At 49.3% G+C, this 25,352-nt stretch overlaps 2 long non-coding RNA genes across 3 annotated transcripts in view; both read left to right on the forward strand.

Annotated features, from left to right (window-relative positions):
• The window catches only part of LOC119374383 (uncharacterized), a 239,275-nt gene that overhangs the window by 30,057 nt on the left and 183,866 nt on the right, over positions 1-25,352 (forward strand). The gene's annotated exons all lie outside the window — the stretch shown is intronic.
• LOC125760355 (uncharacterized) overlaps positions 1-25,352 on the forward strand; it is a 43,748-nt gene that overhangs the window by 837 nt on the left and 17,559 nt on the right. The window contains exons 2-4 of one of the 2 annotated variants that reach the window (XR_007417914.1): positions 12,001-12,172; positions 15,664-15,801; positions 15,947-16,229. This is a non-coding gene — a long non-coding RNA (uncharacterized LOC125760355). Of the gene's footprint in view, positions 1-12,000; positions 12,173-15,663; positions 15,802-15,946; positions 16,230-25,352 lie in introns of those variants that run through there. The other variant, XR_007417915.1, reaches the window with a different exon arrangement.

Raw genomic sequence — 25,352 nt, forward strand, 5'->3', positions numbered from 1 at the left:
TAAACGTTGAATGAAGAGAAACACCCATTACGGTATTCTGAGGTGTCTCCACATTGCGAAAACACCTGAGAATAAGAAATCACACGCGTCCTCTGCTTCCTTCCAGAAAAGCCGGGTTACAATTATTTCATACGCATGGAAATTTCTGTCAGCGCAAAGCATGTACTCATAAAGCTAACAGTCTGTTATTTGTTACTGCGCTAACTGTTTTGCGAAATAGATTTACCAGCACACTGTTTTCTTTTATTTTTTTTAATGTCTACTAAAGGATATTAAATTATGATGGCACAAATTACAGGACACCAGAGATGAACAATAACAACAACATTTCATCGTTGTAAATGTCTAAAACACATAAATCGGAGTGGACGCATAATCGGAGTGTTTGACTCGAAGGTACCTATGGATGGTGTCCTTGCAAGTCTGAAACATATGTGTCACAATTTCTAGCTTGGCAGAGAAAAATGATGAGATGCGCACTATTTTCATGATGTACGGGATAGGTGAAATCACACTTATTTTATTGCGATAGCAATAATATAGACAGTCGCGGCTGGATTTTGCCGTCGCCGTCGCCGCCGTCATGCACCGTATATGTATAAGTATGTATATTCCTTTCAGTCACGAATTATGATGCACTGTCTGCAAATGCATCAAATTTGCATGGCATGATTTCAAGGCACTCAGTATTACATTCCAAGAAATAAAATGAAGGATTGTGTTGTTTTGTGTGAGTTACAATAATTAATGTTATTAGCTTGTAATTAAATATATAATTATTCTGCAAATCAGTCAGCTTTAATCCTTGCATAAAAGGAATCAACTATTAGGCCCAAAGTGCATGCACAGTTTGTTTTTTGGTTCTATATATTTCGAGCGAAGAAAAAATATACTCTTGACGTTGTTCCTGGAACGTCGCACGTCGAACGATCGTCGAACATGGTAGTCTCTCCAGCAAAGTGATTATCTACAGCAATAAGCCGCATAATGAAGGTAAATAAGCGCTAGGTGTCCACTCTGGAAGCCTGCTCCAATGTGCACACTAAGTTTCAGGCCATTTGAAGGAACACGCGGTGCGTGATGCGACTCCGAAGTTGATGTGTACAAATGTACACACATTGACTGAAAGGATATATATATATATATATATATATATATATATATATATATATATATATGTATATATATATATATATATATATGACGTAGTGTCAGGTTTGGGCCCAGAACCGCTAGCCAAGGAAAAATCAAGCCACGAGTGCACACACTTCACACACACACATATACTTACAGAAAAATCAACCATTACTGAACTATCTCGGACAGTAGTCTGCCACATGCAGTCCTATACTAGAGATGTCTCTAAATGAAAAGCCTCTCGCCGTGTTTAGCTTGGGCTTGTTGGACGCCGATCGCTCGGGGCAACGCGTCGCCTGGCTCGTTGACGCCCTCAACGGGAGTTCCCCACGCCATATCACGGCCTTCTGCCGCGGCAGCAGCAGGAGGGTAGCGGTCGCTTGGAAGCTCCGGAACAGAGCCGCCGCGTTCGTCCCAGCAGCACACCGTGGTCGTGCCAGCCACCGGGAACGGCAGCACGACCAGCGGAACCTCGCCTGATCCCTGGGCCAGTCACCCAGCCGGAGTCGCTCTTCTGTCCATATTATATATATATATATATATATATATATATATATATATATATATATATATATATATATATATTGTATGGTCGCCCATTTGATGTCGTCACCGACCATCATGCACTGTGCTGGTTGTCGCCATTGAAGGATCCCTCAGGCCGTCTTGCCCGTTGGGCACTTCGCCTGCAAGACTCCTCCACCACCTCCACCAAATTGTCAAGACGTTTATTAACGGGCACTCAGCGACGGCGCACGGCAGCGACAGTCAAAGCGGGGTGACTCTCTGCACGAGGGGCGTGCTCTCAGAGAAGAGAACGACCCACTGGAAGGCGCTCGTGAGGACGACCCATTACTGAGTCGGAACGCGTCGCTACAATCTATATATATATATATAAGCGCGGGATCGAACCAGCGACCTCTCGTACCGCAGCGCGTAGTGCTAACCACTACGCCAGACAGCGCAGATCCTTCAGGTAGCTAACGGCGAGCGTTATATACACACCCTTTACCGCTGGCAGGACGGCAGGCGCTTATAAGCGTTTCTTCATTGCCAGCGAGATGGAGCGACGAGCGTGACGGGCGGATTTAAATGTCGTCGGCGAGCTTCGCTTCTTCTATTATTTGCGCAGGGAGAACCTTGCCCTTCCGCTGTCTGCTCGCCCGGTTTCCTCGTGGTGAGGGGAAGAGGGATATTTCGAGCTTTCACCGTGATGTCCACGCTCATGTTACGGAGCGTACGAAAGTCACTCGAGCTCAAGGGACGCCGCTAAACGAACAAACAGAAGATGAGCGCGAACTATCAAGTGTCACAGCTCGACACTTGAAGCACGCTAGTTTCCTTCGCTGCTTCGGCCGCCTTTGCAATAGGAGGGCTGTTCAAACTGAGAGTATCCATTGGCGAACCTCACTTCGTATAGCATTAGTTTCTTGCTATCGCATTCATTGCTTCGTCCTTGCGGCGAAACTGTGATTTTTAATGTTTCCTTTCGTATGTGAAGCACACTATGTTAACTCAAAGCAGCCAACGCTGATCATTTTTCTTTCTAGCACGCTTTTTTATTCATGCTCATTGTCAATAGCACGTCATTAATTCTTGTGGAGCACAGCAGCGCACATTTTGTGCATGTCCCACACATATATCAGTTTCGCATCTACGAAGTGTTCCTGTAATGGTTCCATATTGCAGTGTTTATAAGTTTGGAGGCGTCGGTCTGAACAGACACAGCAAATCGTTACATAGCCCCGCAGTTGGCGAGAAGTAAATGAGCCCTGGCTTCGCATACCCTCTAAACGGAGGCCAGAAAAACAGCTTTCGCTCGATATCGCCACACCGGGAACGGATCACTGGCAATTCTTGCATTTTCACTTACTTCAGCTATACTTAAGGTGAGAGTTGAAAAGGTTTCGAGACTAAAATGCAGAGACATCAATGATCGCCACTCACCAGCACCATGATTCTACCCAGTGCGACTCCAAGAGAGCGTTATGCCTAGAGTACAGGCCGAGTCCGTCTGCATGCCACCGGGGCTACTTGGTTGAAGTATACGCAATTCCAGAGAGGCACTGGAAGTTAAGGAGTACATCTACTTATGGCAGGCAGCGACTGCAGAACCGAATCATGTGACTGAAGTAACGAGAAGAATGAAAATGGGGTGGAGCACATTCTCAAATCATTATTGTTATTTTACCATTATCCCTCAAATGGAGGGTACAAAACAGCGGCAGAGTAACGGCACTTGCTTACGGAACCCAAACCTGCAGACTTACAAAGAGGGTTGAACTGAAGTTGAGGACGGCGCAGCGAGTGACGGAAAGGAAAATGGTGAGTGTAATCTTAACGGACAAGAAGAGAGCAGAATGGGTCAGGGAACAAACGGGTGTTGAGGACATCTTAGTCGAAATGAAGAATAAATGGACATGGCGCGTAGGCGAGATAGCCGCTGGTCATTGAGAGTAACAAACGGGATTCCAAGGGAAGTCAAACGCACGAGGGGGAGAAAGTTAGGTGGGCAGGTGAGATTAAGAAGTTTGCGGGTATAACGTGGCATCAGCAAGCACAGGACAGGGTTGATTGACGAAACATGAAAGATGCCGTTGCCTTGCAGTGGGCGTACTCAGACTGATGATGATGATGTATTCCAACGTGCAAAAATGACCGCAGATTACAGTTTGGACACCACTCAACCCATATAAAGCATTTTTTATGGTTTACGGTGTCGGCACAAGGTGCGATGACCATCAATGCGATGCGCTTTCCGTAAGGCACACATGCAGTTACCAAAAGCTGCCGGCCGCATTCCCTGTACTTTTCTGAGTCATATGTAACCATATCTTGTCAATTGGTACGCCTAAGTAAACTAAAGGCCTGGTATATTTTTTTCAGCCTGTTGTACTTGTTCTTTTGCAGAGCTGTTTGACAGCTGCAGGTATATAAAGAACTGCAAATCAGAACACTGCTACGCCCGAAGTACTGGCATAGCGTCGCTCGCGCGAGATAACTATTTATTAAATCATGTACGCGCGTATTTATCGAACGAACCATAACAAGTCGGCAAACTGTACCTGCCCCTCCGTCCAATTAAACTTTTTCGGAGTTAGGATGTAAATTATAAAGAAACTTAGCGGTCTTCCCACTATCGGCATGTCATTTGATGTGGGCAGCCGTTTATTTGTGTCTAATAAAGAAGCTAGTTTTATTTGGAAAGAAAGGTCGCGCCTACCTTGACTTGCGACATCTAAAGATGAAACCGACCGGTGTGTTCGTTTCTTGACGAGCCGTTTCACGCAGACTTGCGTTCTGGTGTGGCATAATGATAGAATACTCGGTTGGGGATGAGAAGGTGGCGAGTTTGAATTCCTGCGGCAGACGCCTTCTTTTTTATTGCACTAATTCTTTCTATATCACTTTCCTAACCCTGCCGGCGGCAAGTTATATTTTCGTGCACTTTACTTTCTTCGCATATATATCCCAATTGTTACAAATAACGTCCCCTATACTCTCTTTGGCAGTGTTGTCTTTTAGTTCTCATTAATATTGCTTTACCCTAGTAGCACCAAATGCTGACCCAACGTTGCCGCCACATTGAGAAAGTTTCTTCAACGTTGTTTGATCATTGCGTGCGGCTAGGGTATTAATATATTGTCACACGGTCGTGACGTCGACGAAGGCAGCAGTCGGCACGTCAGGGATGAAACTCTTTATTTGGCCGAACATGTGGCCGGGAAACTCGAAAGTCAGAATACAGCAATACACTGTAGCGGCGAACAGAGCGTCGACCATCGATAAACTGACAAGCGGTCAAGCGCGTCGGCTTTTATACAGGCGCTATCGAACGCAGCGATATCGCTAGTGACGGCGTTATCTCTCGACAAAGCTGGAACATTCGCCTGCGACGCGCAATCCTAACAAAACAAGCTACTACCATCGCGAAGCTTCTCGAACAATGCTTCGCGGACAGCGTCAAGCGTTGATAACCGTCCTTGCTGGTCAAACCCGAATACATCAAAATAAAAGAAGAAGTGGGCGTGGCATTGCCCCCCCCCCCCCTCCGAAAAAGCATCGTCCCGATGCTTTTGAAAGAACAAAGAGAAAAAAAGTGCATACATAAATAAATTACAATAACAAAGGAAAAAGTAGAGTTCCCAGGTTCGCTAATGTGCAAAAAACGGCTTAAGGCGCACGACATGGACGACTTCAGGTCGTGCGCGGCGTCGCTGGGAGTTCGTAATGCCGTCCGGGATGACGTCGTAGTCAAGAGCGCCGAGACGTCGAACAAACTTGTATGGCCCGAAGTATCGCCGAAAGAGTTTTTCGCTAAGCCAACGTCGGCGTATCGGTGTCCAGACCCAAACACGGTCGCCGGGCTGGTATTCCACGAAGCGTCGTCGAAGATTGTAGCGACGGCTGTCGGTGTACTGCTTGGTCTTGATGCGCAGGCGGGCGAGATGTCGAGCTTCTTCGGCACGTTGTATGTAAGCGGCGGCGTCGAGGTTTTCTTCGTCGGTGACGTTCGGTAGCATGGCGTCGAGCGTCGTCGCTGGGCTCCTTCCGTAGACCAACTTGTACGGCGTCATCTGCGTTGTTTCTTGGACGGCCGTGTTGTAAGCGAAGGTCACGTACGGAAGGACGGCGTCTCACGTCTTGTGCTCAACGTCGACGTACATGGCCAGCATGTCGGCGATGGTCTTATTTAGACGTTCGGTGAGGCCATTGGTCTGTGGGTGGTATGCGGTGGTGCAGCGGTGGCTCGTCTCGCTGTATTTGAAGATCGCCTGAGTTAAGTCCGCAGTAAAGGCGGTACCTCTGTGATGATGACCTCTATTGCGCCATGACACAAGACGATGTTCTCCACGAAGAACTTGGCTACCATGGCGGCACTGCCTTTGGGCAAGGCCTTTGTCTCGGCGTAGCGGGTGAGGTAGTCAGTCGCTACGACGATCCACTTGTTGCCGGAAGTCGACGTTGGGAACGGCCCCAGTAGGTCCATCCCGATTAGCTGGAATGGCAGGTGAGGTGGTTCGATTGGATGCAGAAGTCCCGCTGGCCTAGTCGGCGGTGTCTTCCGTCGCTGGCAATCTCGGCAAGTCTTAACGTAGTGGGCGACGTCGGCAGCAAGGCGTGGCCAGTAGTAATTTTCCTGTATTCTGGCGAGCGTGCGGGAAACACCGAAGTGTCCAGCCGTCGGGTCGTCGTGTAGGGCCTGGAGGACTTCTGGTCGCAATGATGAGGGCACGACGAGAAGGTAGTCGGTTCGAAGTGGCGAGAAGTTCTTCTTCAGGAGAACGCCGTTCCGTAAGGAAAACGACGGCAGTCCTCGCTTGAACACCTTCGGAACAACGGCGGTCTTGCACTCGAGGTACTCCATAAGGCCCCCCAGTTCCGCGTCGGCTCGTTGCCTTTCGGTGAAGTCATCGGCACTTATAGTTCCGAGGAAGCAGTCATCGTCGTCGTCTTGCGGCGGCGCGTCGACGGGGGCACGCGACAGGCAGTCGGCGTCAGAGTGTTTTCTTCCGGAATTGTACATGACGGTAATGTCGAATTCTTGAAGCCTCAGACTCCATCGTGCGAGACCACCTGGAAGGGTCCTTCAAGTTAGATAGCCAACATAAGGCGTGATGGTCACTGACAACTTTGAAGGGCCTGCCATAGAGGTAGGGGCGAAACTTTGACGTAGCCCAGAGGATGGCAAGGCATTCCTTTTCTCTTGTGGAATAGTTGGCTTCTGCCTTGGATAGTGACCGGCTAGCATAACTGATAACCCTTTCAAGCCCGTCAGTCTTTTGAACAATGACGGCACCGAGTCCTACGCTGCTTGCGTTGGTGTGTATTTCCGTATCGACGCAATCGTCGAAATGCGCAAGTATGGGTGGCGTCTGCAGGCGTCGTTTAAGTTCTTGAAAGGCATGCACTTGCGCCGTTTCCCACCTGAATTCCACGTTAGTCTTCGTGAGAAGCGTCAGTGGTTCGGCGATCCGTGAAAAGTTTTTGACGAAGCGTCTGTAATAGGCGCATAAGCCGAGAAATCGGCGCACGGCCTTCTTGTGGGTGGGTGGCGCGAAGTTGGCGATGGCAGCTGTTTCCGCGGGTCTGCGCGCACTCCAATTTTGCTGATCACATGACCCAGAGACAAGAGCTCGTCGTACGCGAATCGGCACTTTTCTCGCTTCAGGGTCAGTCCAGAGGTCTTGACTGCTGGAGATGCTCGTCGAAGGTTGAGGAAAACACAACGACGTCGTCCAAATGCACAAGGCAGGTCTGCCACTTCAATCCGGCCAGTACGGTGTCCATCACGCGCTGGAACGTCGCAGGTGCCGAGCAAAGACCGAAAGGCATGACCTTGAACTCCAAGAGGCTGTCGGGTGTTAAAAAGTAGTCTTTTCTCGGTCTCTTTCGTCTACTTCGATCTGCCAATAGGCGGTATTTAGGTCCATCGACGAACAGTACGTCGCGTTGTGAAGTCGATCCAGGATGTCGTCTATCCGTGGGAGAGGGTACACGTCATTCTTCGTGATTTTGTTTAGGCGCCGATAATCAACGCAGAAGCGCAGTTTGCCGTCCTTCTTCTTCACTCACACCACGGGTGACGCCCACGGAGTCTTGGACGGCTGGATGATGTTGTCGCGTAGCATCTCGTCGACTTGTTTTTTATCGCGTCACGCTCTCGAATCGAAACTCTGTAGGGGCTCTGACGGAGTGGTCGAGAATTTTCTGCTGTTATAATGCGCTGCTTAGCTTGTCGGACCCGCGATAACGACGAGAAACAGTCCTTGTATTGCAGGAGCAAGGTTTTTAGCTGGTCTTGCTTGACCTTCGGAAGGCTCGGGTTGACGTCAAAATCCGGTTCGGGACCTCTATTCGTCGAAACAGGTTCGGCAGCATCGAAGAGGGCGAAAGCATCGCTGGCGGCTGTACATTCGCGGGTTTTTCGGTGCCGACGGAAATCATGACGCTGGAGCGCGGCGGATCGGTCACCTGGTCTTCTATCACATTGAATGCATGGTTCCCTGGCGTCGCGTGGGGCGGGAGCGCTTTGTCTGAGGTTAGTGTAATCGACTCAGACTTCAGGTCGATGACGGCGCCGTGGTCACTTAGGAAGTCCATTCCAAGTATCACATACCTGGAGCAGTTTTGTAGGATTACAAAGCTCGCAGGATAAGTCCGGTTATTGATGGTGACTCTCGCCGTGCACACACCAATCGGCGTTATCAAATGGCCTACAGCGGTCCGGATCTCCGGGCTTTCGCAAGCAGTCCTAACTTTCCTTAACGTTGCTGCGAACGGCCCACTGATGACGGAATAGTCGGCTCCAGTATCGACGAGAGCGGTGACGGTGTGGCCGTCGATCAGAACGTCGAGCTCGCTAGTCCGCCGTCTTGCGTTGCGGTTACGTCGCGGCGTCGGGTCACGGCTACGTCGGTTTGCACCGCTGCTTCCGCGTTGCGTCGTCAGGTCTGCTTCCGGTCGCAAAGTTTCGTCTTCAGGACTTCGTTCGGCGTGCGGCGGGGGCTCGGAACTTCATCGCGGCGTCTTCGTCGACGGCGGAGGATCTTCTGCATTTCGTCGTTCAGCAACCACACATCCATCGGTCGCTGCCCTTAGTTTTCCGGATACGGGCTAGGCGACCGGCCCCAGTTTGGGCCAGTGTACTGCCGGTGGTGCGGTGCCATGTAGCGGCTGGGCGACGGTGAGTGGGAAGGTCGTCGTTCTTGCCACTGTGTTCCGGTGAGGTAGTCGTCGATGTTGCGAGCCTGTTCGCCTGGCTGCGGGCGCGGCGCGTTGACGGCGAATCCGCATAGCCCCATCTGACGGTACTGGCAGCGGCGGTACGTGTGGCCGGCCTTCCCGCAGTGGTAGCAGAGCGGGCGCTTGTCAGGGGCGCGCCAGACATCGGTCTTCCTCGGGGTGTAGCGCTGGCCGACAGGTGGGGGGTAGGGCGTCGGTGACAGCGGCGTCTGGCGAGGGTACTGCGGCGGTGTGGCGTCTTGGCGTGGGCGTGGAGGAGGAACATGACGGCGGGTTGCAGCAGCGTAGCTCATAGCTTGCGGCTGCGGCTCTGCTAGCTGAGGCGCACCGAGTGAATGCTGGATCTCCTGGCGCACGATGTTAGCGATGGAATCTACTTGAGGTTGCGACGAAAGTAGAATTTTTCGCAGCTCCTCTTGCGCGATTGCTCGAATCGTATCACGCAGGTCGGCGGATCCTAGTGCTTGAACGACGGCGTAGCTTGTGGCCAAGAAGCTGCGGTTGTATTGCGGTGTTCGCATCTCAAGCGTTTTCTCGATTGTCGAAGCCTCCGAAGCAAATTCAGCGACCGTCTTCGGCGGTTTCCTTATCAATCCAGCGAAGAGTTCCTGTTTGACACCCCGCATGGGGAACCTCACTTTCTTCTCTTGCCCCGCCACGGTGGTCTAGTGGTTATGGCGCTCGACTGCTGACCCGAAGGTCGCGGGATCGAATCCCGGCCGCGGCGGCTGCATTTTCGATGGAGGCGAAAATGTCTGAGGCCCGTGTACTTAGATTTAGGTGCACGTTAAAGAACCCCAGGTGGTCGAAATTTCCGGAGCCCTCCACTACGGCGTCTCTCATAATCATATGGTGGTTTTGGGACGTTAAACCCCAGATATTATTATTATTATTATTATTATTACTTTCTTCTCTTCGGGCATACTTGGGTCGGCGTGTCGAAACAGGCGATTCATCTCTTCCGTGTAGATGGCAATATTTTCATTCGGCAGCTGCACACGGCTCTCCAGCATAGCCGCGGCCCGTTCCTTGCGGACCACGCTCGTGAACGTGCTAAGGAACGTCGTCCGAAAGAGATCCCATGTTTGTAAGGCGGATTCTGGGTTCTCGAACCACGTCCTCGCGGCGTCTTCTAAGTAGAAGTATACGTGGCGCAGCTTGCCCTCGCAGTCCCAGTTAATAAATTTTGAGACCCTTTCGAAGGTCTCGAGCCAAGTCTCGGAGTCTTCACTGGCGAACCACGGAGGGTCGGCGGCTCCCTGGGTGGCTGCATCACGATCGCCATAGGGGACACTGCGGCAGTCGTCGGCCCTGTTCTCATCGTTGTCGTGGCTTTTGGCTTGTCCGGTAGGAGTCCGTATTCTGGTGGGAGACCTTGCTGTCTGCGGCTGGCTCACTGGTCAGCGGTGGCACCGGAGTCCTCTTGACGGTGTGGGCTTGGCTCAAGGTTGGAGGGGGGTGTTCGGTACATGGACGGGGAAGTACCTCCACCAGATTTCACGTGCTCGTGACGTCGACGAAGGCAGAAGTCAGCACGTCAGGGATGAAACTCTTTATTTTGCCGAACTTCGGGCCGGGAAACTCAAAGTCGAGTACAGCAATACACTGATAGCGGCTAACAGAGCGTCGACCGTCGACCTACTGACAAGCGGTCAAGCGCGTCAGCTTTTATACAGGTGCTATCGAACTTTCCAGCGATATCGCTGCTGGCGGCGTTATCTCTCGACAAAGGTGGAACATTCGCCTGCGACGTGCAATCCTAACAAAACGATCTACTACAATCGCGAAGCTTCTCGAACACTGCCTCGCGGACAGCGTCGAGCGTTGATAACCGTCCTTGCTGGTCAAACCCGAATACATCGAGAATCTACAGCAATCTATGGGGCGGTCAGCACTAAGTGAAATACAAAATGCTGTCCGCGAAAAAATTGGCAAAGCTGCGCAGTAATGGTGCGACAACTGAGGAATCAGCGGGGCTAGTGGTCTTCCCCTCCTCATTTTCATTATCTCCACTCTCACTTACCTTTCCCACTCCTTTCGATACTATACTGTACAAGAGTAAGCAATTATTTACCCTCTCCCCTCCTATCCCTGCTCTTTCCCTCCCCCTTGCCATTTTATGCTACACATGGCTATGCTATTCTTCACATTCTCCTCCTTTTCTTCCTGCTTAGCCTCACATCGCTCCTCCCCAGCTCTCATTTTCCTTTCCCACCCCTCGCTATAATTTATGTGGCTATGCTATGCTTTACCATCGCTCATGTTCCTTTCCCTCCTCCTGACCCACATTTCTCTTTCCCACCGCTTGCTATAGCATACTATACATGGCTATGCTTTACCATACGACTCATCATTTGCCTCTTTCTCACCCACACATCACTCCTCCTCACCCTCACCTCCTTTCACGCGTGGGTATGCTATGGCGTACAGTCTCACCTCCTCCTTTTCTTTCTCTTTTCCCTCCTACGCACCCTTACATCAGTCCTCCTCACCTTCACTCTGCTTTCCTATCCCCTAGCTAAACAACACTGTAAAATGCTATGCTACGCTTTACCCTCTCCACTCCTCGTTTCCTTCTCCCTCACCCTCAATTCCTTTTCCCGCCCTCTTGCTTTACTATACTACGTATTTCTTCCTATCTTCATATGTGTTTTTGTTTCTCTCTGCTTTTCTCTTTCTTTCTCCTTGTACCTTGATTTCTATTTTTTTTTCTTGTTCGGTGGCTGTTTCTATGCCTTTCGCTCTCTGTGTTTTTCTTCCTGTGTATTTCGCTCTTTTGTTTCTTTTTGTTCCTTTTATTTCTCTGTATTTCTTCACTCGTCATCACCCTCCTCACCCTCACTTTCCTTTTCCATCCCCTTGCTATATTATACTCAGCCGCTTTCCAGGCTTTGCGCGGCTTGGCATACCCAGGCTAGGCTCCCCCTATCTTAACATGGATCCTCCTCGCCTGACAACAGAGTATTGCCACGCTTAAACAGCCTTGCTCTTAATAAACGGCTTATAGTGTACGTACAATGCCATTCTATACCATGAACAAGTATATTGAAAGAGCAGACAGTGCAAGTCAATGCACAAAATAAACTAAACAAATGAATTTTTTCACATTAATTGCAGTTCCGAAACCTTGCTCAGCGTTGCAGCCTGAAAGCACCATGCGCACATCCATTGACTTGCCAGAAGTCGGGCAGCCAGTGCACATGTTTAGGTCGGAGACATCCTATGGTACCGTGTGGGACGTGATATCGCTGGAATAAAGCTGTCGCAGCGCATTGTGCCCCAGGGCGTGGTAAGAACACACTTTAGTCTGCTATTATAAAATACTGTGCGCATGTAGGATCTCTATTCCTTCTGTAAAATAGCGAAACTTCATCCCAGTTAAGAACAGTAACTTCGTAGTCGCTAAGCCACCTTTTTAGAAAAATAAGCTGCAACGACAGCATATTTCTGTCAGTATATCTCTCGCGATAGCTCTGCGAAGAAATATGCGGCAGTGACAACAACTCCTATATTGACGCAACAACAGCAATAATGTTGTCAAATTTAGGAAGTAGAATGATGGCCTTGTGAACCAGCATGCCAAGTGGCGCGTTTCCAACGTCGGGACAAGTTCGCTGCTGTGGACTTCAAGTAGCTGGGGAATCGTACACGAAATAAATGTTTGCCTGAAACCTGAGAAGTTCGCTTTTGTGAGTTTCCTTCTCTGTTTTTGTATACGTCTCCTGGACTTACCACGTGACGCTGACATAGAAGCGACGAGCAGCTCTCCTGTGGCGGCCTCACAGGAGGTAGGGTTGCGTAAAGTGAAGAGAAAAGAAGGATGATTCAGCCAAAATTGCTTCAATAGGCATAGAGGCTGATATTTATAGATGATACTCATTCTTCACAGAAATTCCATGCCAGTCATGCTCCTCTAGTTTTGCAGACGTAATCTACGTCGAGTTGGAGATAATTTTCTGCTACTAAGATGACATTGAAAGGAATTAATTATCAAAAAAGATGTGCTAAGCTTTTTATTTTTGGGTTGAGAGCATTTGTTTAAAACGCAAATTTGTTTTCCTTGGAAATTTACTGCACACTCATTTTTTTAGATATCACAAAGGTTTTACGCCATTTCAGTTATTAATCACCGAAATCTCATGGCAATGTCGGAACTACCCTGCCCGGCGGGTAGGCGATGCCGCAACCCTGTAACGTCAGACCGAAACATCCTCTGACCTGGAACCTGCGGAATTTGAATAAATGATGAGTTCGAGCAAACGTTGAGTGAAATTTGACACCTCAGACATGGTGCACAAGTACTAGCCTAAAAAAGAACGTGTTCGCACAAAATATCTTTGTATATCTTATTCGTATGATACAACTGCTCATAAATCACTACCACAAAGGGATTGTCTTAAATAGCAAAATGTGTGCAGCGTTGTACGATGTACTACTGCGATGTACGTTAAGTGATGGTAGGGACGTACCGTCGAAAAAATTGGGGGACCCTTAAGCTTCGCCTTTAATGGCTCATTCACACTGGGGAATCCGCCGGCCACAGCGACTGGAATTCTCCTGTCGCCGAAACACAGTGTCGTTCGCACTGCACGCGCACCGCGCCGCCGGATAGCCATATTGCGCCATCTGTCGAGTAAGCCATCAACCACGGGTGAGCGCGGGATGGATTCGCAGTTGCCCGGATGTTCTCATGATGTTGTCGCGGCTCGAAACTACGCCATGCAATTTTGCGGGTCTTCAGCGCTGCTATAAACGACCATGATCGTTTCAACGCTCTTTGCGACTAGGGCGTGCAAGGCAGCTACATCGCAATGCTTGAACTGGTGCTAGCTGCATCAGAAACAAAGCAACATAGACAGCAGTACTCGTACGTACCAGTCAGTCCAAGCTCGTTGCCAATTTTATTCCACAAATCGTCCTTCAGTAAACTGTCCTTGTGCTTCGGGTGGCGTTTGTCGTAAAGCACGAGGTAGTTCCGCACCATTTCGATTAGCAATTCCGCTATGTGGATGTTTTTCGACTTCGACGGGACGAGCGTGTCGGACTTGGCCGCCATGTTTTCAAGTTCCGCGGCGAGCGGATCCGGCGGCGGTTTCCGCAAAAATCGGTCCGGGAGCGATCGGCGCGGAGAGGGCCGATTCGGCGAATCTCGCCGCCGCCGTGAACCGGATTCTGCGGCTCTCCGGTCGCCGGAATGCTCAGTGTGAACGAGCCTTGAGAGTTGAACGCGATAGCGAAATCCGCTCCTAGTGCGCACGTCAACCACTAAGTGCATACTTATTATACACACACGCACACCCACACAGACACACACACGCGCGCGAGCGATGTATCTATAGTAATGGTACAGGTTTTAGATCTAAAGCACTTCCCTGGTGCTAGAACCGCCGTAGTTGAAACATGTTTCTCACAATACCTCAGAGATGGCAGCACATTATCAAATGTTTTTTTTTTCTTTGCTTGATATGTTTTCCGCTAGATGGACATAATAGTCTATTTTTGGAGCTCTTGGTAAGTTTGCGTGTGTGTTTTTAGCGGCGATGGCTGCACTATCCCGCCTTTTTTTGAAGCATGTCGTCGCGCAAGTAAAGTAGTTGGATGGCGTCGCCAATGCGCCTAGAAACCGCCGAATGGGCTCATTTTCGTCGTGGCTCGTGCCGAACAGAATGCGTAAAAAAAAAGACTCCTTCCACTACATGGCATTTATGTAGTTTTTTTTTTTCGAAGGAGTTCCCTGTAACATCATGGCTTTGTGGTAGTACACCTGCTTGCCACGCAGACGGCCTTGGCTCGATCCTCAATGGGACCGAAGATTTTTATTGATTTCTTTATTTGCATCTTTCTCAATTTTTCAGGCACGGACAATTTTTCGCTTACGAACGACGCTGTCACTGACGCCGTCGCCGACGCCGGAACTTCGGCGAAGCGAGCTGTCTAACGCTATCGCGTTAAAACAAATTTCACGCCAAAGAAGACATCATGTGCGAGAGACTTGTATCCGTCCTTGGTCACACTCGCCCCCTCCTATGTGTTTCTTCATTGGTGCGAAAAGAAAAAAAACGTCAGGCCTGCGCTGAAACCGTAGCACAGTCACAGCGAAAGCTGGAACAGCGGTGTTTCTAAATCACCGTTGTAAGCTCTCTTGGGGCTACTAACACAAGTACACTAGCAAGGTACCCACTACGCCATAAATCACAATTTTTGCGAAGTTCGGAAGCACCTACTAAGCCATTATCGGTCATTCTTCGGAGAAGCGAGGCACCAGCTACACGTCTGTAAGCATTATGTGCACTTTGTTTACGGGACGACTGATCACGATGAAGAATTATGGCTCAACCCTTTTTAATGGGTTGGAAGCTTTAAACGGCCCACCAGTTATGTAATTTGCATTAGGTGACACCCGGTCGCTATGTACCTCTCCCGCCATGCTGTATAACATACGTTGACGTGTAGAGGTACTTGCACACTGCGAAGCAGTGTGCAAGTACCTCTACACTGTGTTTTATAGCTTTGAGCCACTGTGTTTTATAGCTTTGAGTTGGATCGACGTGTTTTAGTAAGTGTAGTAGCTGTGTGTACATCGTGGGTTTACCAGACACGTCGACAACACTGGCGTTTAAAGGGTAACTTATGGTGCGACGTAACGTCAGCCCTCACGTTAGAATACCTACGTCAGTATTGTCGAAACTAAAGGCACTTTAAGGTGCAGTCATGCGAATATCATATGTAACGCTCGTTATTGTATTTATCCGGGGTCGATTGCCAATTGGTGGAAAACAGTGGTCCTCCCCGAGGTCCGCGTCCCCGTGAATGCTCCAAAACCCCACTTCAGCAGCGACTCGGGCCCATTTTTGAGTGAGCGGACTCGCGGCCCACATCGCATCGCACCACCAGCGACCAGTCATTCAAGCCGACGGGGTATGCCATCATTTTCTATGCTTTGTATTCATTGCCCAGTGAATTTGTAAACTCTAGTTGTGTTATATAAATAACCCCACCCCCCCCCCCAATGAGTGCTCTCCGGAATCATCGTGTTCACTCCTCATTGCTTCCCTGTGCGCAGTTGCTCCCACACTTCGGCTATCGAAGTTCCTGCCCCTGGTGCGGAGGAAGCTCTACACTCTACCACATTACCTGGGGCTGCTCTAAACACCCGCCACACCTGACACACACAGGCACGATACCAACACACACGTTGGAGCAGTGGGAGGCGCGACTGTCCAGCTCAGACCTGGCCGATCAGCAAGCGCTGATCGACCAGGTTGAACGGGCGGCCAAGACCAGTGGGGCCCTCGACTAGGGTTCCCCCCAAAAGAATTTTTTTTATTGTAAATAAAGTTTATCTCTCTCTCTCTCTTCGTCTACCTGGTCTTCCGATGCTCTTAGCTTTTAACAACTCCGACGAGTCGCTACAATAGCTTGCTGAATCCTAGAAATGCAAATGTAACGTTTATTAGGCTGCTATAAGAGCGTATCTAACACTGGAACCACAGATGTTAATCGATATGACGCCTGTATCGTCGGAGTACATATGTAGAGTTTATTGCTTTCTTGTAAAGTTAGATAGCCAGCAGCACAACCACAATTGACGTTGCACCGACATTACGCCTGCATAGGCTGTTTTTCCAAACAAGTTTGTAGACATGGCGAGACTCTGTGGTACAATACCCGATTGCCACGCACAATGCTTGGGTTCGATTCCTGCTGGTATCCTAATTATTATTCGTTGCATTTGTCGGGTCTACGCTGCTGATGTCCGTTTTATTAACACACTTGCACTTAAATTACCACTCTCTGTTCTCGCCGTTCCTGGGTAGATAGATAGATAGATAGATAGATAGATAGATAGATAGATAGATAGATAGATAGATAGATAGATAGATAGATAGATAGATAGATAGATAGATAGATAGATAGATAGAAACGTTCAAAGTGGCAAAGGTATGCTAAGAAATGCTTCGCATTTAAAACATAAAGCTCGCCACAATGATGATGATGGTGGCTTGCCGAAACACCTGCTCGTTATCGCGGACTAAGTAGCCAAATCCACATTCCTCATGGAGTTTCGTTCGTTGGCTTGGCTCTGTGCTTGGCTTTGTTGGCTTTGCGCGTACATGGTCGCGTATCTGGAGCCATTTGTGGAGCGTTTGCTTGGTCGCTTGGTGCAACGTGAACTGCGTGTTGCGATTGCTTCGTCCGATTTCGCTGCCTGAGAAGATGCCGCCTCTAACGAAACAGCGGAAGGTCATCACGCTGGAAGATAAGGCTGCAATCATCAGTGAGGTGGAAAAGGGCAGGAAAAAAATGGACATCGCCGAAGAATTCGGCGTTGCGAGCAGCACGCTGTCCATGATTCTGCCCTAATCCACGCTGATCCAGCGGAGCCGGAAGAAGGTTCGCCTGTAGGCGCACTTGATGGCGGTACTGGTGAAAGCGCAGTGCCTTCGTCACTGACCAGTGCATGGGGCGAACTTTGGGAACGAGATTTTCGATCGAGAGGCATGAAATGGCTGCATGGTAAGGCCCGCCAAAGCATACTTACTGACTTTTGGAAATAAAATGTGTTTTTTTTTGTAAATTCTATGTCTTTTCTGCCGCATTCTCGCGCCAACGAAATTTCTACAAGAGCGAAATTTTGTGCTTTCCCCGCTGATTTCGTTACTGCGGGTTTCAACTGTATACTATCGGAAAGACAAGTTATTCTTCTGTCATTTATTACCTTACACTTTAGCATCAATCAGTCACTATGGCAGGAAAAAAACTGTTTCCTGGGCAACCCAAAAACAACGGATTTTTCCGTGGTGACGAAAGTGTTAACGTCCATGCCACAGTCACTGAGAGCCTGTTTAATCGACCTCTGTACGCATAGCAGCCTTCTATATTACGTTCAACTTACATTTCAGGGCCCTAAAAGCACCGCGAATTAGGCGTTTTTTTTTAATTCGCGCACGTTAATAAATGCTGGAAATTATTCATGGGAGTTAAATTCGCATATAGTTTAAAATTCGATATTCCATATTTTAAAATTTGTTATTTTTAAATTCGAAGCACTACAAGTTTTGTGTGAAAGATGTTTCGCTAGAGTTGCCAAACAAAACTTTATTAACCAATGTTTGTTAATTACCGAGCTTGGTGGATAGGAAAAAGAAAATATCCTGACGTGCTCTATATGGATCGGAAGTATTCTGCGCCAATTCCAGATGCGTACCGCTAATGTTTGATCTTTTCTAATACTTAGTGCTAGCTAGCTAAAAGACCCTTTGTTTTGTTGGTTATTGCTAATTGTTATTGCATATTGCTCACAGCTTCCCTTGGGGTCGCATGCACACATGACCGGACGCTGCGAGCCCTACGGTCACTTGAATTTATATCCTAAATATTTCTGAGGCGCATGCGTAGCTTGAAAAAAAAATGGCAAAGCTAGCGCTAAGTAGCGCAAGGCTTCAAGGCAGCGAAGCTGGTCGATTCTCAAATTCGCAGAAGATTTTTGCTCGGTTTTGTTAGCCATCACTAAGTTGCGCGCACACGCGATAGGCGTGTACTATTCAGTCCTCAAAAACTTGATGAAACCGTTCATCCGCTGAAGCGATACTCTGCGCTGAAAGTTCTCGACCGCACGCAGACTGGGTACGGATTCGGGGCGAGTTTGCATGGATTCCCTTTGGCGAGCGATATATTTGGTCTATTCCTCTTGCCGGAGGCGTTGAGCCTATTCGGCTCAACGTGTCCGAGCATATTCCAGCTTGGCGGCACGTTGTCGTTCTTTATACGCGGCAACTTATTCCGTAGTTCGTTTAGTCCTACCCATGGTGAAGCAAAGGCGCAGCAAACGCTCCCGACATGACAACTGCCGGTATAGCATGGCGACGACGAGTGGCGCTCAGGAACGGTCGTGCGTGGTGTCTAGGCAGGTGGGCAGAGCTTGGCGAAGGTCGCGGGCGATGCGTAGTTGGGCTCGTTACCTTGGCTATGCTAGACGAGGCTCTCGATAGATGAGCACCGTTTTAAGGATAGCTTAGACAGCCTCGCTGTTCAAATAATTTTTTGATTTAGAGCCATGTCTTGCGAATGCTGAGCGCTAGACATTGCATCTGCTTGCGAATTATCGGATCCTGCGGGCTCTTTTTCGTGCACATATCAAGCAAAATTTTCGCAGAATCGTTAAGACAAAGGGGCTTTCTTGGTCATCATTGCGCGGTCTTCATGAAAACTGCCGCGAGGCAAACTAACTGCTTGCATTTTGCCTTTCATACGCGTTACACGTGGAAGAGTAAGCTTTTTCTAGAAAATTCTCACCCAAAATTATTTGTCATTTTGCTGAGAACGTTCAAGGAACATATTTTGATGTATTAGTTCACCGCATCATGACAACATGCTTCTCAGTAGGTGCAAAGCGGTAACATCAAACATTGACATCCAGCCATTCGTTTTCGCATGTTTCATTTACATCACCGTCTGCGTCGCGGCGTCATGGCCAGCCGACTCACAAAAAGAGTACGGAGCGGATCGAGGAATGAACTTCACATGAATTGAGCTCGCTGCGGCACACACGGCATTGAGCTGACCACCATTAACTATGCTTGCTTAATTCACCTGCGCCTCAGTCAAGACCAGCCCGGAAAACATCACAGAAGCCAATGAGGCCACCCTCGACACCAAAAAAAAGATTACAGCATATCCACGAGGTGAATGATGATGAGTGGGGCGAAGCTCCGGAGGGCATCATCGGTAAACCGTACATACGAGTAATTCGCCCCACTAAAGTAAACACGTGAGAAATGTTAAACATCAAACTTTCTCGCATCGGCTGCTCAACAGCCACTTGTGAAGCGCCGGCGGTGGCCATTTCTTCTGATGTAAGGCTTGGCTGGAGAAGTTCCAGAGGGATGGCCTCGGGACTAAGGCCTCGCAGTCGGCGACTGTAGTGGTGGACAGGAGTATCCACTGCAGGAACGGGTTGCGGGATCGGACTGGCAGAACCCCTTCGTGAAGCGCAGGCGTTGAAGTCCGAAGAACCGAAGACCCGAGCGTCATCTTCCACAGAGAAATCGTGGTTCCTGCTCGAGCTTCCCACTTCGTCGTCCTCAGTTATCTAGCCGGCCTTGAGCCGTGTTTTCATCATATACAAGTACCGTCAAATCACCTTCGTAGGCTCTGTGACTTCAGCGCGGACATCGCGGAGAAAGCACAAGACACCCCCCCCCCCCCCGCCAGCCGCCCCCTTCTTTCCTCGTGATAAGCGCATGAAGGCGACCATGCCATGTAGGGCGAACAGCAACGGTGTTCGCAGGAACGGGGCGGCGATCTTTAAAGCTAGCCACGCGTGCACATCGCGCCATCTATGTGGTAACTAGGAAAGCATGGTAATGGAAGTGGTGTATATAAATAGCTCGCCGTTAGCAGGCTGAAAGACGATGCTGTTGGTGGCCTAACCGTCTGACGCCGCCACGCCCTGGAAAGCGGAAAGTCGCCTGTTCGATTCCGTGCGTCGGAACGGTTTTATGAATTATTTTTCTTTGTGGCTTTGATATATATATATATGGATATCACATATATATATATATATATATATATATATATATATATATATATATATATGAAGGCAAGAAGTGTTAATTTCAAGGGCTCGTTTTCTTTGTTATACACAATATTAACGAGAACTAACAGACAATAATGCCAAGGAAAGTATAGGGGATGTTTTTAGTAATAAATGTAAGGTAATTGTGAAGAAAGAAAAGTGGACGAAAAGATAGCTTGCCGCGGGAGGGACCGAACCTGCGACCTTGGAATAACGCGTCCGATGCTCTACCAACTGAGCTACCGCGGCGGCCATCCCCCCGTCCACTTTATAGGGTATATGTGTGCATTTTAAATGTGGGAGCGTCAGTCAGTGCCGCCAGTAGCCATGACGGCGAGTGTGGAACACTCTTTTTCTGCCTTGTTGGCGTCACGTAGCACGTGAACTTATTACGAGCTGGCAGCTGACCAATAATCCCTCGCATACTACTTGAAAGCATCAAGTCTGCCAGAACGAGACCCTCGCTATGAATGAAGGAAAGAAGTGTTAATTTCAAGGGCTCGTTTTCTTTGTTATACACAATATTATTGAGAACTAACAGACAATAATGCCAAGGAAAGTATAGGGTATGTTTTTAGTAATAAATGTAAGGTAATTGTGAAGAAAGAAAAGTGGACGAAAAGATAGCTTGCCGCGGGCAGGGACCGAACCTGCGACCTTCGAAAAGGATCTTACTGGTGGTGTTCCTGTGTGTATTTAAAAAAAAAAAAACAGATTTCGCATTTGGAGCTGCTTGCATTTTTTTAATCGCTTAAGTATATTCTGGCCCTTGCCATATATAAGGCTCTCTACATCAACAGCAAACAGGTAGTCGGTGGAAAAGTGGACGCTCAAAAAACGCACATTTGCCACAACTTCCTTCATATAGCATTGTACTGCACCTGTGATCACTTCAGTGCTGTCAAAAAGTATGCCAGATAAGACTTCACCCACTTTGGTCCACTGCGCTGTTGTCACAAACTCCTCGAGGCGTTGCCAATGCGTTTATATCGCTCACTTTCCTCTCACAGTGCTCTTGGTGGGGCGGTGTGGCTCACTGGGAGCGGTAAAGTGAAGAAATGCATCATGACCGTGGCCGCCACGATTAGTCCCTGCAACGCGTCGTTGCTACAGTCCGTTCCATTCGGCGCGTTTCTAGTAGGACAAGTGCAGTTTTGTCAACGCCTTACACACCGCGAGGTGGCGACCTCAGTCCAAGCGTCAACCTCGCTGTTAGCATCCATTCACACCAAAAATAGCTTTGCGACAAGCGCCTGCCTCGCCTGGCTGTAACACCGCGTTCCCCGCTAACGCTGGCCGCCAGAGAAATCGCGGCCAGACACGACGCGCGTCACGTTTCCCTTTGTCCTCCCGTTGTGTGCAATAACTCATACATGCTGCGGAACGGCGACTTTAGCCCAAGTTCTGCCTCCAATTATCGACGCTCTTCTGGATGTCATACCGCTATTTCTGATTACGCTTTCACCGTTAACTACTTCTGCTACCACAAGCATTTGCTTATTCATTGATCATGGACATTAGTCGTTGGAATAAAGATACAGTCGAGACCCGCGATAACGAAATTCCGAGGGAACGAAATTCTCACCGCAACGAAATATTTTCGGAGCACCGGCGAACGCCCATAGGAGTCAATGCATTTCGTAACTCGCGACTACGAAAGATATTCATACCGCAGTCCATCATTAACGAATTTTTTCAAACACGAGTGTGCAAATAATCTACTCTCGCAACATTAACTACATTCGAAAACTGCTGAAATGCACTCATGCTACACTTAAATTGTGCAAAACTATTGCTACAGCGCACTTGAGAAGCAGCCGCCATCATTGTTTACAAAAGAACGTAAAGCTGGCGACAATGATGGTGATCGTGGCTTGCCGAAACACCTGCTCGTTATCGCGGACTACGTAGCCAAATCCACATTCCTCATGAAGTTTCGTTGGTTGGCTTGGCTCTGTGCTTGGCTTTGTCGGCTTTGCGCGCGCATGGTTAGCATGGTCGCGTGTGTGGAGCCATTTGTGGAGCGTTTGCTTGGTCGCTTGGTGCAACGTGAACTGTGTGTTGCGATTGCTTCGTCCGATTTCGCCGCCTGCGATGATGCCGCCTCCAACGAAAAAGCGGAAGTTCATCACGCTTAGAAGATAAGGCTGCAATCATCCGTGAGGTGGAAAAGGGCAGGAAAAAAATGGACATCGCCGAAGAATTCGGCGTTGCATGCAGCTCGCTGTCCACGATTATGCGCTGATCCAGGGGAGCCGGAAGAATGTTCGCCTGTAGGCGCACTTGATGACGGTACTGGTGACAGCGCAGTGCCGCCGTCACTGACCAGTGCATGGGGCGAACTTTGTGCCGTGGCAAACCAGATTCCCGATCGAGAGGCATGAAATTGCTCCATGGTGAGGCCCGCCAAAGCAAACTTACAGACTTTTGGAAATAAAATGTGTTTTTTGTAAAGTCCATGTCTTTCCTGCCGCATTCTCGCGCCAACGAAATTCCCGCAAGAGCAAAATTTTGTGCTTTCCCCTCCGATTTCGTTATTGCGGGTTTCAACTGTATACCACCAAGCGCCCACATGGGTGCATCCACGTTAAACGGTGCTATAGGTGCCAAACACCAATAGACATGTGCAAGCTATCCTATATCAATGCACAGTAATAATTCGACCGCATCTGTAAGGACTCATTTTACTTTCATGTGTTCTGCACACCGTGCACATGGTTAACCAATCTACACAATCTGCACCGTGTACTTGAGGGGTGGTACTCTTCTACTGTCTTGGAAGCACCATGTAGCTGGCCCATGTGTCACTCTGCGTATCTGTGCGTTAGGCTACATGGCTGTCAGCGGGAGGTGATCCAAATTCTTGAACACGACGTGTCGCTAAAGCCAACGCCTGCACAAGTGGAATTCTCGTCTTCAACACAGCCACTTCAATGCTGTGCTGCCTTGTAGAAGTCAAGACCACTTGCCAGAGCGTTGGCTCCAGCGACATCGTGTGTTGCAGAATTTTTCCTCTCTTCAAGAGTTTCTAACAGGAAAGGATGCATGAAGAAGGACACTTCCCCTCTTTCATGCCTTCCTCATGAGTCATGTTCACTTTGTTGCGTGTATGCATAATTGACTCGCTGCATAAAGGGAGGAGCTCAATGTACTGATCCGTAAAATGGTTAGAAAGGCCCCTCGCCCTACCGCACTGAACTAGACATGTGCCCCGGGCCCAGAATCACCGGTGGCGGCGCGTGAACGGCGCGGCGCGGGGGGGGGGTGGCGAAGCAGTGAATGCGATAAGTAGATGACGTAATGCTACATGAACGAGGCCTCGCAGCTAACAATTTTTAATGCGAATGTATTTCTTAGTCGGGCTATGTAAGGCATCCGGCGTTGTCCGCGCACCTCTCCGCTCTCACTCCCTCTCCCATAGTCAACAGCTGCGGGATCGCGCGCTTATCCTCGCCCCTAGCAACCGGAGCAGGTGGTGCGGGCGGAGAGTGAGTGGAGAGGCGGAGTGCGCTCTGGCGTGTGAGGGCGCTCGCATCGTGTGGGCTCGGCGGAGCTCCCGCGTGTGTGGACAGAGTGTAGGAGAGGGTAGGTGCAGTGCTTCACAGCTCCTTCTCTCGCCGTTCGCTCTCTTTCCTTCCTGCGCCACCGCGTCAATGCAGTGCGTTTGAAACGCGTTTGTAGCGTTTGTGCTGCCTTGGCACAGCCTGAAAACAGCGCGTTCTAAACCCGTTCGTGCTGCATTGAAGGCGGTGGCAACATCCCTGAGGTGATTACGAACGCACGTAGGAAGCGTTGGTTGAAAGAGGCGCCCAAAAGGGAGACACTTGAGCGCGTCGATGTGTCCAGCTTTACGCCAATAAAATTACTACGCCGTGTACTCTCGGCGCAAGAAATGCATTCGCATTTCCTCACGATTCCCTTCGGGGAGGTGGGGGCATTTTTGCTCCGATCTCGCTTTACTCTACAAACGCTGGTGTATGGCAATACGGCCGCTCCCGGGAGAGAAGCGGTTTTTGGTCAGTTTGTCGTATCAGTGGTCCGAGCGCGAAGCTGTGAGACCACAGCGCTCACAGCACCACAGCGTGTAGAAGGGATACGAGCCGTTCGCTGGGGGATGTCTGCCGAAATAGAGCGCGTGCCAGAGCTCTCGATGCGCCCTTATAGTCAAAGTTCACAGTTCCTGCTCCAGTTACGCAGTCCCTCTCCCTAACACTCTTCCTGCTGCTTTGCCCAGCAAATGACGAGCAGGGCGTTTCCTTCTGCTTTAGGAGCAATCGACGGCAGGCCTCGCACACTGGTTGATATTATTCCGTGTGACGGAGATGGCCAGCTTGTTTCATCTCTGCTTTAGCCATGTTCCTTTCCATCGCTCGCGAGCTTTTACTCCCAGGTAGAACATACAATGCGCGGAGCGATGTTATCAATTTAGAATTTATACGGAACATGACGGCAACGGTGAAACCCTGTCCTGAGTGTCCATACAATTGCTAACGCAATAAAAGATATGCAAGAAAACCATCGAAGCGGGCTCGCCTTTTTCCTGGAAAGCTGCATCGTCTCCGCTGTAAAGAGTGCGTCCTTTGGAAGAATCATATAATTCGTCTTCTTTTCTATTGGTTTCGTTCCCGCCTTCAATACCCTTCATACAGGGGCATCTGCTCGCCACTTAGTTCTTCATAAAGCACGCGTACAATCTCAGCACTTAGCGTTGAACCTATCATGATTTCGCGCTTGTCGGCTACAGTCTGTTATCTCTGCATGCGCGGTCGCAAACGCACAAAATGGAGCGAAATCCGTTATCCGCGCACGATAGTCGTGCGAGACAAGCAGGAGCGGCTGGGCGGCTGCATAGCAAAGCACCATGGGAGACAGTTCACAACTGTTATTTCTC

The sequence above is a fragment of the Rhipicephalus sanguineus genome, chromosome 11, assembly GCF_013339695.2.
Source record: "Rhipicephalus sanguineus isolate Rsan-2018 chromosome 11, BIME_Rsan_1.4, whole genome shotgun sequence".
In the NCBI taxonomy this organism is placed as follows: Eukaryota; Metazoa; Arthropoda; class Arachnida; order Ixodida; family Ixodidae; genus Rhipicephalus; species Rhipicephalus sanguineus.